The following is a 13,022-nucleotide window of genomic DNA, read 5'->3' on the forward strand; positions in this document are numbered from 1 at the left end:
AGTGTAGTAGCACGATGTCTCAGGCTTCTTCTAGTTGATCGAGGGTGTCCTCTCGGGTGGTGCGGTTACTTTGTTTGTTATAGGCTTGTAGCCTCGGGGAACCATATTCCAAATCGGTGGGGATGATGGCCTCGGCCCCATAGACCAGGAAAAAAGGCGTGAACCCCGTGGCTCGGCTTGGAGTGTTCCTCAGGCTCCAGATGACCGACGGGAGTTTGGCGAGCCATTTCTTACCAAACTTTTTCAACCGGTTGTGAATCCTTGGCTTGAGGCCTTATAGGATCATGCTGTTGGCATGCTCTACTTGGTTGTTGGTCCTTGGGTGTCCTACGGCCGACCAGGCCACATGGATGTGGTGATCGTCGCAAAACATCAGGAACTTTTTGTCGATGAACTGCGTCCCATTGTCGGTGATGATGGTGTTGGGGACCCCAAACCTGTGGATAATGTCAGTGAAGAACAGCACCGCTTGCTCGGATTTGATTCGATTGATTGGACGAGCCTCGATCCATTTGGGAAACTTGTTGATTGATACCAGTAGATGGGTGTAGCCCCCGAGGGCCTTTTGTAGAGGCCCGACCATGTCGAGCCCCCACACGGTGAACGGCCATGTGATGGGGTTGGTTTGTAGGGCCAGGGCTGGAAGATGTGTCTGCCAAGCATAGTACTAGCATCCTTCGCAAGAGCGTACTAGCTTGGTAGCATCGGCGACCACCGTCGGCCAGTAGAACCCTTGGTAGAAAGCGTTCCCTACGAGCGTCCAAGGCACCACATGGTGCCCGCAGGCACCTGCGTGCAAGTCCCAAAGCAGGGCTTGACCCACCTCGACAGTGATACATCATTGGAGGACACCTAAGGGACTTCGCCTGTACAATTCATCATTGTAGAGGGTGTAGGTCTTGGCTCGGTGCGCAAGCCGTCGTGCTTCGGTTCTGTCGCCAGGAAGCTCCCCCCGATCAAGCCAATCGAGGAACGGGATTCATCAATCTACGTCCTGATCAGTCTACGGAGACTCGGTGTTGACTTCCATGACCTCAGACTCGGTCAAGGGGGTCTCGGCAGTAGAGGGGGCATCGAGCTTTGCCATGGGTTCCACAGGTGGGCCCTCCTCTGTTGTCGAGGTGTAGCCAATGGAAGGTTTGTGGAGGTCTCTGGCGAAGACGTTCGAGGGGACCGGGGCCCATGCCGAGGCCATCTTTGCCAGCTCGTCGGCAGCCTCGTTGTACTTTCGTGTGATGTGATTTAGTTCAAGACCGTCGAACTTGTCTTCTAGGCGTCCTACCAACTTGTAGTAAGCCTCCATTTTGGGGTCGAGGCAATTTGACTCCTTCATCACTTGATCTATGATGAGCCGCGAGTCGCCTCGGACGTCGAGGCACCGTGCCCCAAGTTCGATGGTGACTTGTAAGCTGTTGATGAGGGCCTTGTATTCTGCCATGTTGTTGGAGGCGGCAAAGTGGAGCCGCACCATGTAGCGCATGTGTACTTCGAGGGGCGAGATGAACAGCAAACCCGCGCCTTCCCTGGTTTTCATCAGGGATCCGTCAAAGTACAGGGTCCAGCACTCCGTCTGAGTTTGAGCCAATGGCAGTTGGGTGTCTATCCACTCAGCCACGAAATCGACCAAGACCTGAGACTTGATCGCTTTCCGAGGCGCAAAAGTCAAGGTTTCCCCCATAAGCTCGACGGCCCACTTGGCTATCCTGCCCGAGGCCTCCCGATTATGAACTATCTCCCCAGGGGAAAAGATGATACCATAGTCACTGGGTGAGACTCGAAGTAGTGACGCAGTTTGTGCCGGGCCAGGACCATGGCGTAGACTAGCTTCTGGATGTGGGGGTAGCGTGCTTTGGTCTCGGAGAGCACCTCACTGATGAAATAAACAGGTCGTTGGGTGGGCAGAGTATGTCCCTCTTCCTGCCTCTCTACCACTTGGCAGTGCTGACCACTTGGGTCGTTGCGGCGACGTAGAGTAAGAGGGCCTCGTCCCTGGCCGGGGGTACCAGGACGGGAGTATTTGTGAGTAGCCTCTTGAGTCTGTTGAGGGCTTCTTCGGCCTCAGGGGTCCAGGAAAAACGCTCGGATTTTCTCAAGAGTTGGTATAGAGGCAAACCTTTTTCGCCGAGGCGCGAGATGAAGTGGCTCAGGGCCACAAGGCATCCCATGACCCTCTGTACTCCCTTGAGGTCTCTGATTGGTCCCATGCTAGTTATGGCCGAGACCTTCTCTGGGTTGGCTTTAATGCTGCGTTCCGAGACTATGAATCCCAAGAGCATGCCTCGGGGGACCCTGAACACACACTTCTCGGGATTAAGCTTGATGCCCTTCTCTCCAAGGCATTTGAAGGTTATCATCAAGTCGTCGACAAGATCCTTGGCCTTTCTGGTCTTGACCATGATGTCGTCTACGTAGGCCTCAACGGTCTACCCAATGTTGTCGCCTAAGACCTAGGTCATGCACCGCTGGTACGTGGCACCAGTATTTCTGAGGCCAAAAGGCATAGTCACATAGCAGTACATGCCGAATGGTGTGATGAAAGAAGTCGCAAGCTGGTCTGACTCTTTCATCTTGATTTGATGGTAACCAGAATATGCATCAAGAAAGGACAAGGTCTGACACCCTGCCGTGGAATCAACGATTTGATCGATTCGAGGTAATGGAAAGGGGACTTTTGGACAGGCTTTGTTCAAACCGGTGTAGTCCACGCACATCCTCCATTTCCCATTTTTCTTTTTAACTAACACAGGGTTAGCCAACCACTCTGGGTGGGACACTTCTTTGATGAATCCAGCCACCAAGAGTTTCTGTATTTCCTCACCGATGGCCCTACGCTTTTCCTCGTCGAAGCGGCGCAGGCGTTGCCTCGCCGGCCTAGATCCAGCCCGGATGTCCAGGGCGTGCTCGGCGACCTCCCTCGGTATACCTGGCACATCCGAGGGACTCCATGCAAATATGTCGGTGTTTGCACGGAGGAAGTCGACGAGCATGGCTTCCTATTTGATGTCGAGGGTGGCGCTGATCCTCAGCGCTCGGTCGTCGGGGCCGGCGGGGTCGATCGGGATGAGTTTGATGGCTTCCGCAGGCTCGAACGCCCCCGCACGACGCTTGGAGTCAGATGCCTTGTCACTGAGTTGGTCGAGGTGGGCGATGAGGGTCTTGGCCTTCGCAAGAGCCTCGGTGTACTCGATGCACTCAACGTCGCAGTCGTATGCATGTTCATACGTGGACTCGATCGTGATGATACCACTGGGGCCTGGCATCTTGAGCTTGAGGTAGGTATAGTTGGGGACTGCCATGAACTTGGTGTAGCATGGCCGCCCTAGGATGGCGTGGTAGGCTCCCCCAAACCTGACTACCTCGAAGGTAAGGACTTCCTTGCAGTAGTTGGAGGGGGTGCCGAAGCAGATAGGAAGGTCGATGCGTCCGATGGGTCGCGTGCGCTTCCCTTGCATGATGCCGTGGAAGGGGGCAATGTCGCCTTGGAGCCTCGACCGGTCGATCTCCAAGAGCTCCAAGGTATTGACGTAGAGGATGTTGAGGCCGCTGCCTCCGTCCATCAACACCTTGGAGAGTCGGGTGTTGCCGATGATCGGGTCGACAACCAGTGGGTACTGCCCGAGATTCAGAACATGGTCAGGGTGATCATCTCGATCGAAGGTGATCACCTCCCAAGACCAGTCAAGGTACTGGGGGGTGGCCACCTTAATCTAGAAGACTTCTCGGCATTCCCTCTTGTACTGCCACACCGTAAGGCACGCCGAGGGTCCACCGAAGATCATGAAGGCGTTGCGTACCTCGGGGAACCCATCATCCTTGTCTTTGTCCTGGTTGCCGGTGCCCTTCTGCTTGGTGTCATCGTCGGGGAGCCCGAGCCTGGCGTAGTAATGTCGCAGCATGGAGCAATCCTCGAGGGCATGCTTGACCGGGCCTTGGTGATAAGGGCATGGTTTCTTGAGCATGTCGTCGAAAGGCCTAGGGCCTCTGGGGCCTCGGGGATTCTTGTGTTCTGCAGCCCCAACCAAATCGGCCTCCAGGACCTCCTACTTCCCTAGGCGCCCCTTTTTCTTTCTCTTGGGGAGGTGGGAGGCCGAGGCCTCGGGGGCCTCGTCCCTCCGCTTTCCCTTGGAGTCGCTGTCGGGGAAGATGGCTCCGACAGCCTCCTCGCCCGAGGTGAAGTTGGTGGCAATATTGAGGAGCATAGCAGCGGAGCGTTGTACGTTCTAACCTAACTCTTGAACTAGGTCTCGGCAGGTGGTGCCGGAGAGGAAAGCCTGGACGATCTTCGAGTCGCCGACGCTGGGCAACTCGGTGCACTATTTGGAGAAGCGCTGGATGAAGTCTCGGAGAGACTCGTCTGGCTTCTGGCGACAGCTTTTAAGGTCCTAGGAATTCCCAAGGCGCGCGTATGTGCCTTAGAAGTTCCTGACGAAGATCCTAACCAAGTCACGCTAGTCGTGGATTTGTGAGGGAGGAAGGTGCTCGAGCTAGACCCGCGCTGAGTCTAACAAGAGCAAGGGGAGGTTGCGAATGATGAGCAGGTCATCATCCACGCCACCTAGCTAGCAGGCCAGACGGTAATCAGCAAGCCATAGTTCGGGGTTGGTCTCACCGCTATATTTCGCAAGATTGGCTGGTTGCCAAAACCAGGCCGGGAAAAGGGCAGCGCGGATGGCCCTGCTGAAGACCCGAGGGCTTGGCGGTTCAGGAGAAGGATTGCGGTCCTCCTCACTATTGTAGCGACCGCCTCGGTGTGGGTGGTAGCCCCGTGCCGTCAGGAGGCGGAACTCTTGGCCTGCTGAACTGCGGCGGTCTCTAGGAGATCCTGGAGCTCACCGCGGACCCGCCGCCCCTCTGTGGTAGAAGGCTCGGGCATTGCACGGACCAGCATTGCTGCAGCCGCGATGTTCTGGCTAGCGCGATTGAAGACTGGGGGTTGCTCACTCCCTTTGTCGTCATGGATGCGGTGATGCACATCGCGGGCCCTCCGTCGGGCTCCCCCGCCTTTGCCATGACCTCGCTGTTCCTGTTCGAGAGTGTCTCGAAGCTGCTGCAGAACAAGTTGGTCTTGTTCGACCTTGGCCTAGAGCTCACGGAGTTGTTCTAGGTCTAGGCGTTGAGGTCGCGCGAGGGCGGGGGTCTCGTTTCGTGTGGCCGACAGGACAATGCGTGGAGGTGTGGCAGTGCCTGTACCTGGGCAAAGCGGGGAACGGCTACCTACCGCCTCATCCTCCTCGCCCGCCCTTGGCATCTCGAGCTCGACGTGAAAACATTCGCGAGTGGGGTCGTAGGTACCCTTGTCGTCGGAGTTGGAGTAGCCAAAGCAGTAATCGCTTGTGGCCAAGAACTAGCGCATAGCCCTAGGGTCGTGGAGTCCGGAGAAATCCACTCTTGGCCATGCCTCGTCCTCCTCTGAGGAGTCGGCGTGGGTGCTCAGGTCGAGAGCGAAGCGCTAGCGGCGTTCTAAGGGATCCTCGTGAGCGGCAGTGTAAGCGTAGGCGTAAGAGGTGGCGACATTTCTCAACCCAAAGGGGTATGGGGATGGTGCCGTCGCCCGACTCTGCTCCGCCGGGATTGGCTCCTCAGGGAGTGGGGGAGCGGATCTTGACGACTGGGCATCACCGCGTGCCACCGGTGATTTTCCTTTGTCCAAGCTTAGGCTAGACAGGTCCCTAGCCAGGGACCCTGTGCCAACAGCTGGTCGTAGGATATTGGCGGGGAGCGGCGTGCTGCCCCAGATTCGCGTAGCATCGGGGTGGTCTTGCTCGCGTCGTGCCTGGCGAGCGCGGCGAGAGCGACCGCCCGGGCGCCGCCTATGCCTGGGCTGCCGGTGCATGACTTCATCGTCGGTTGGTGGGGCTCGAGGAGTGAGGAGTACCATGTCGTACTCATGCCCTAGAGACATGAACTCTAGGCTCCCAAACTAAACCACCGTGCTAAGGCGCAATGGTCGTACGGGGTCTGCCATCCGAGACTTGCTGGGATGACGAAACTGACACGCAGAGGCCCCTACCTAGCACGCCAACTGTCGGTGTTTCGGACCGGGGGGGTCCTCAACCAACCAGTGAATTTGAACTGCATGCCCCTAATCTCGGATGGTGATGCAAAGAGACACAAGGTTTATACTGGTTCAGGCAATCAATGCCCTACGTCTAGTTTGAGAGATCGATCTTGTATTCCTTGCACCGAAGTGCTTGTAGTAGGGGGTTACAAGCTATGGGAGAGGGAGCTAGTCCTAGGTCTTGGCAAGGTGTCATGTGGGCCACTTGAGACGTTGCTCTCAGGTGGCTAGGATGTGTGCGTGTGTGTGTTACAAGGTGTTCTTCTCTTCGAGTCCCCCCCTCTAAGTGGCCCAAGTCCTCTCCTTTTATAGTTGAAGGGAGGGCAAGGGCAGTACATGTGCTAACTATACGGCGTCGTGCCAACAGGGGTGGCATGTCCGAGCCCTGTGGTGGCCTGTTCCTGTGGCGACGTGGTCGTCGGAGTGGTCCATCCTTGGAGCACTGGGGCGGCATGCTAGTCCCATCTGATCCTGTGCGTCGTGGGAGCCCCGGGACTGCCTCAGAGCAGGTGCGGCGGTGGACGTGCAAGCCGCTGTGGATGAACTGTGCGCGAGGCCAAGGCTTGGTCGGTGCCGAGGCTGCACCGCAGTGGGGGGTCTCAGCGGGCACAAACCCCGAGATAGCTGAGACCTTGGTGCATAGTGCCGAGGCCCCGAGTGGGCGGTTGATCTGGTGCGCCGGCTTGGAGGCGGTGATAACCCGGGCCAAGTTGTCCATGTCACGTTGTTTTCGAGGCGGGGATCGCAAGGCACAATGCAGTGTGGGCGCTGATCGTGGGCATAGCGTTAGAACACAGTGGCCGGTAATCCCCGCCGTGCCCTGTCCCAGCTGGTATGGCGTTGATGCGACCTCAGGTCCCATCGGCCATTCTATGGCATCGAGCCATCCTCCGGCTGAGATTGTGGGAGTGGTTGAAGTATTAATGAGACATGACGTGCTGTTGGGAAGACCGGTCGAGGCGGGGGCGGTGAACTATGGATAAGCTGGTCTCGCGCGATACGGAGAATGAGGCCTCGCGCGAGACGTAGAGCGGAGCCTCGTGCGAGACAGAGATCGGACTCCTTGCCGAGGCCTTCCGTAGAGAGCCTTGCGTGAGGTGGGGATTGTGTTCCCTGCCGAGGCCTTCCGTGGAGAGCCTCGCGCGAGGCGGAGATTGCGTCAGGACGCTGAGACCTCCTACGCGAGGCTCAAGGCGAGGTGGAGGGCCTAGTGGGCTCGAACGTGGCAGGTGAGGGGCCCATGGCTTACCTTCTAGCTTTGTTTTTTGATGAGACTTAAGTGACCCCTTTGATTGTTCGCTTGGGGTACCCCGTTCTAAGGTACCCGACACACAGCAACTTCGATGAGCTCGTGCTTGCTCACCGCCGCAAAAACACGAACTACGTCTTCACCACAGCTCCGCCGTGTTCTCCTCTACCTGCTCCACCTCTCAGCCGTGCCGATTGGGTCTTGGTAAGGGTGCATTTGCCGTTTCCACCACCGCTGCCATGATGGGGTCTCGCCAGAGTTGGCGCTCCACGCGGCCAACTACCACCAAGGCTTTCCTGTCCCCTTTTTTTGCTTGGGTAGCATGGTAGTGACCTCCTAAAGCTCGTACCGAGCTTAGCCACACCCTACGAGGCCAGACCTCACCGAAGCACCGTCGGACCACGCCACCGTCCGCCATGCACGCCGTCGTCCTTGCTAGGGTTCAGTAGAGGTTGAAGTGAGGGCATGGATGAGTGCGCATCGTTGTGGGGAGCACGCCGGTGCCATCGGTTTCGCCGGAGGAGTCGCCGTCGACGAGCTTCGCCATGTTTAGCGCCGTCGGAGCCACCTCCCCTATTTTCATCTCAATGACAAGCGGGTCCGGCTGACAACCGGGTCCCACACGTCAGTGACTACTTGTTCCATAGGATAGTTTAAATTTCCAGTTTTGAATGCTGCTTTGTAAATTTTGTAACTCCAAATGTGTAGATCCAAATGGTGTGATTCAAATTTTGTTAGACTCATAGTGAGGTATAGTATTTAAGAAAAATATGTCTTGAGCACATGATGTAGAAATTTTGGATGAATTAAATAGGAATTTGAAAGGTATTTTTGAATGCATGCAAACTTTTTTAAATCATATCTTGAGTTTCTCTGATCCAAAAATTATGAAATTTTGTGGGTAAGCTAGTCTTGCTTAGTAGAAGCTCTGGTTAAAATTTAAGAGTCATTGCATGTATAGTTTTTGAGTTATAGATTTTCCTTTTATCATTGATGGATACTTGTATGAATTTTTGTAAATTATCTAGGAATCCTATAACCATGAAACTTGGTGGGTAGTATCTTAGTACCTTAAGGATGCTAGGAAAAATATGAAATATGTTGCTTGACACTTTTCACTAAGGTTTCCTAATTATGCTAGAAATAGACCTGTCATCTATTATTTTTAATACAGCAAGTTCTGGTTGTCCAATTGCTTTGAAATTTTTATGGTGGTCTATGTGAAGCATGAGGTAGCTACTGTAATTTTTGTAGATTTTTCTGTATAGTTTTACTATATGTTGCTTTAATCACCTAATTAACTAAATAAATTAGAAAAGGACATTAAATAATTTATTTAGAAGTTGGCACTATACTTTCTGATGTTCCTCTGGTATGCACAACAAGTTGGTAAACTTGGTTTGGTCCAATTATGCTTTTGCATCATCACTAAATATTTAATTTAGTAAACCTGCCATTTCTAGACAGATTCTATGTTTACTTGAATTCGATTTGATTAACGTAAGAATCATGCTTTGATGTTTATAAATGATTGGTAGAGAATTTCATAAGCTTTCCAGAATGTCCTCTTGCAAGTCATTTGAATTTGTAGAACTCTTGTTGTGATTGAATTAAGGAACTGCTCGTTTGCATATGAAACCTTAATGTTTGATTTAAGTATGCCTTTACTATTCCTAAGCTTGTGGTAATATTCCTATGTGTTAGGCCTTTAACTGAAGATGAACATCTTTATCTTAGGTTATGCAAGTTAGGTAAGTTGATCTTGTTCTTCAAGTTAAGTTAGATACATGTTTTAAAGTGATTTGAAGAAAGCTATTCCTAATCGGTAAATGAGTGTCCAGTGATGTTTTCGTTAAACACTTACTGTTATCCATTCATCATGAGCATCATGTCATTCCTTATGCATCCATGATATTTATCTTGTGTATCGGCATGCAATAGGTGTACCGGAAGGAGTGACACTGCTGGAATTTGAGGAACCGAGCGGGGAGCAGTAGCAGCCAACCCCGGAGGTTCAGGAGGTGCAGCCCTCAGGAGAAGTGCCAGACAAGGTCGCCGTTGAGTGCCCAGATCACCGTCCGTGCAACTTTGTGAAAGGCAAGCCCCGGAGCATATTAAGCCTCCTAATTTCTGAAATGCAATTAAAGTATTATTGTTACATATATATTGTTGCATTAAGTTTAGGTGTCGGATGCAAACACTTGCTGCATTGGTTATCCAATCCTTGTCCAGATATTGCTACCCTGAATCCTATGTAGCTCAGGCTCGTGTAGTGCTTAGCCCTGCTTAAACACGGTAGAAGTCAGGTGATTTCCTGTCACTTGCGAGATTTAGGGATATACATATGGCATGGTTGGCTATATTTGCTATCATGGAAAAGAACCTGTCTTAATTTGAATTGAAGGCCGGGTGGAGGCTTGCCGGTTTGTAGTGACTCCGTCTATGTCGCTTAAGGACTGAATCTTGGAGCCTTTCCTGTTCATGTTGAACGCATGCCTCTCTCTTAGTTGGCCGGGTCTGGAGACCGACCACAAAGCCGAGTAGCTCACCTCAGGCCAAGAGTCGATAAGTATAAAGTACGCCTCGGAAGAGAGCCGTAGGCGTGAGTCCAAGGGCAGGTGATTTAAAAGTCCTGATCGTCCTGGCAGAAGGGTTATCCCTGAGAGTGCTGGTGCTGATCGAACCCGCGAATTTGGTTCCTGAGTTGTACCAAAGGTGACCCATGGCTACCCTTACAAAGTATGCCAGAGTAAGAGTTAGGAATACCCCCTCAGCTGAGTTGTAATTCGATTCGAGTCGCCGTCTCTCATCGGTTAGTGAGAACTTGACGGGCTTATCTCCAAAGTAGATACACTAAATAATATAATGGTTCAGAAATGATGATATGATGATGACAGCCTTAATATACCTGCTATGGTTAATATTGTTTGCTCCTAATAAGTGAGTGCTCTAGTACAGGTGCTAATCTAGTGGACAGGTAAATGATGATAAACTTGATGCTAAGTTTAAATTGGTCACTATATTCGTAAGCTCTTTTATGCGACTGTGTCAAGCTAGCCCACCTCATAAGCCTTGCATGACCCTTGGTGTCCTTTATTTCTGGTTTTGACGGGTAAGTCTAGCTGAGTACCTTCTCGTACTCAGGGTTTATCTCCCACGTGTTGCAGATGATCAGTTTTACTTTGGTTGCTGCAAGTATTGCCTTCTTCCGGCTGGGGATGAAGACTAGACAGTTGGGCGCGGTCTCTCCTAGTTCTCATACCTGAAGATGCTTTTGATGGGACATGACTAAGATCTGGCAATGTATTTGAAACTATGAAGTTATGTACTAAACTATGTTGCTTCCGCAAATTTGAACTTAGTTTGTAATATTTTATTTGAACTCTGATGGATGTAATCCGGATGCCACTTGTGAAATGTTGTAACGAATGATGTGTTGTGTTGAATCACTACGGTTTTGGTTTGTATGTCGGGAGTTATTTGAAATCCTTCGTGATTTCCGGACTCCAGGATTATGGGAGCTTAAGTACAGGAATTTAATCACTTCGATGATTGTTTTTGTACTTACGTTCTTATAATTTGGTCGATTCTGTTACACTCGCGGCGACAGGTGAGAGTTGAGATTAGTTTATGTCTTGTTTAGTTACGGGTGTAAAGTTTTAGGGTGTCACATCGGGTCACATGGGGTGGCGCATGAAGCGTTTTGACACTGATAAGAAAACGAATTACAGAATCCGTGAGACGAATTTATTAAACCTAATTAACACATCAGCATATGTGTTACTGTAGCACTTTATTATCAAATCAGGGACTAATTAGACTTAGAAGATTCGTCTCGTAAAGTAGTCGCAATCTATATAATTAGTTATTTTTTAGTCTATATTTAATAATCTATGTACGTGTCAAACATTCGATGATAAGGCCTTACTCACGTCTCAGCTGAGGCTGAAGAACGCTTGCTGGACTGTTCGCCTGCGGCACTTGCCTAGTGCTTGCTGGCTGCGGAGGCACGGATGCACAAGACCTAAACCTAACCGTAGCACAATCTGCAATTGTTTAGAGATTCTTTTCAGGGTTTTCGGCATCCCCAACCCGCGTGCATGTGTCTACGACTGGAGCTACACGGTCCTTGAGGGAGGCCCTGCCGCGATTTCGATTATAAAAATAAAAAACAGCAAAGCCTGCGACCGCGCTGCTAAACCGGTCTGCTCCCCAGAGGCAGAAGAAAGCAAGGTCCTCAAAAACTAGGGCTCAAGTGACAGGGCCAGCAGGAATAAACAAAGTGGTGGCACCGGCGTCCGCGCGAGCAGCAATAAGTTAAGCGCACGGATGATCATCACGATGCCCGGCTCCGGGCAGATGCTAATCCAAAGCTCCAAGCCCGGCTCGAGACGGCGCTTTATTGATCAGTCAGCTAGCACTTTAATTAATTATTAATCAGTCAGCTGAGCGTGATTAAAGAACGCGTCCTAAATCCGGATCGGCGGCAGGAGCGGCGGTGCGGGGCTCACGAGACGGGGAGGAGGGACTGGGAGCGGCCCGGAGAGAAGAGGGCGCGCACCGGCACCGCATCCGCATCGCATGCACGTGGGCAGCGTGCTTGCCCGCGTGGCCCGGGGTCTGACCGGTCAATGTGGTCCACGGGGGTGCCCCAGCGCCAGCGCCATGCCAATGTGCCGGTGACGGGCAGGGCGCGCGCGGGGGGGCCAAGCGGCCAAGCCAGTAGCCAGAGGCAGGCAAGGCAGGGACCGAGGAGGAGGGGAGGGGGGGATTTCTTGATGCTGCCAACCACCTTTGCAGCCTGCCGCTTCCGCGGGGCGGCTCGCTTTGACCGTGACCTCACCAGCGGGCGGGCCGGCCGAATTTTTTACTTTTGAGCTTTTTTAAAAAAAGTTTTTCGCAAATAGACTCGCGGTGGAAAGATTTTAAAATCTGGACCCTTAGCTCGGCACCATCGATGCTGGCGCTGAACTAACACGTCTCGGCGCCAGCGTCCCTGGCACCGAGATCTTGGACTCGACATTGACGTGGCGCTGATTTGGCAGGTAGTTCGGCGCCATAGACGCTGGCGCCGAGCTCGGCGCCGTAGATGCCGGCACGCCGTAGACGCCGACGTCGAGCTCTGGTCACTGGCTCATCACGCGCACTGCATGTTGTCTTTGGCAGCTCCTACGTTGCCGCACCAGAAAACTGACTGCCCAGTAGTGGCGTGTACTAAAACCTGACGGTGACTACAGCGACGTGGGAGCGCAGCACAGCGCAGACAGCGACGTGAAGTGACAGTACAATGTTTGCCTGCGCTCTGGATGTGCCTACAACTCTACGCCAGTGCGTTGCTTTTAGCATCGCGTCTCAAACTCTGAGCTGCACAACGGAACGGGGCACCAAAGTATGATTGCTCAGCTTGTTCGTTTCGTCGTAAACGATCGTGGATTATTTACTGCTGGCTGGTTTGGTGTGAGAGAAAAATACTGTTCCAGCTTATAATACATGATCGTATACGAGCAAGCGAACAGGTTGTTTATCCGTCCAGGAGAAGAAAAGCTGAAAACATAAACGTGTCACGAGTACAACGTTTGAACGTGAACTCTGGTCCTGACAGCAATGCTAATGAGCCGGGGTTCTCCCTGAAACTCTTAAACAAACAAGAAGAAAGGGCAAACATACTCTGAAACAAAGAAGAAGAAGAAAGGGCAAACGTACACGAAAGAATGA

This window comes from Miscanthus floridulus, chromosome 1, assembly GCF_019320115.1.
Source record: "Miscanthus floridulus cultivar M001 chromosome 1, ASM1932011v1, whole genome shotgun sequence".
NCBI classification, from domain to species: domain Eukaryota; kingdom Viridiplantae; phylum Streptophyta; class Magnoliopsida; order Poales; family Poaceae; genus Miscanthus; species Miscanthus floridulus.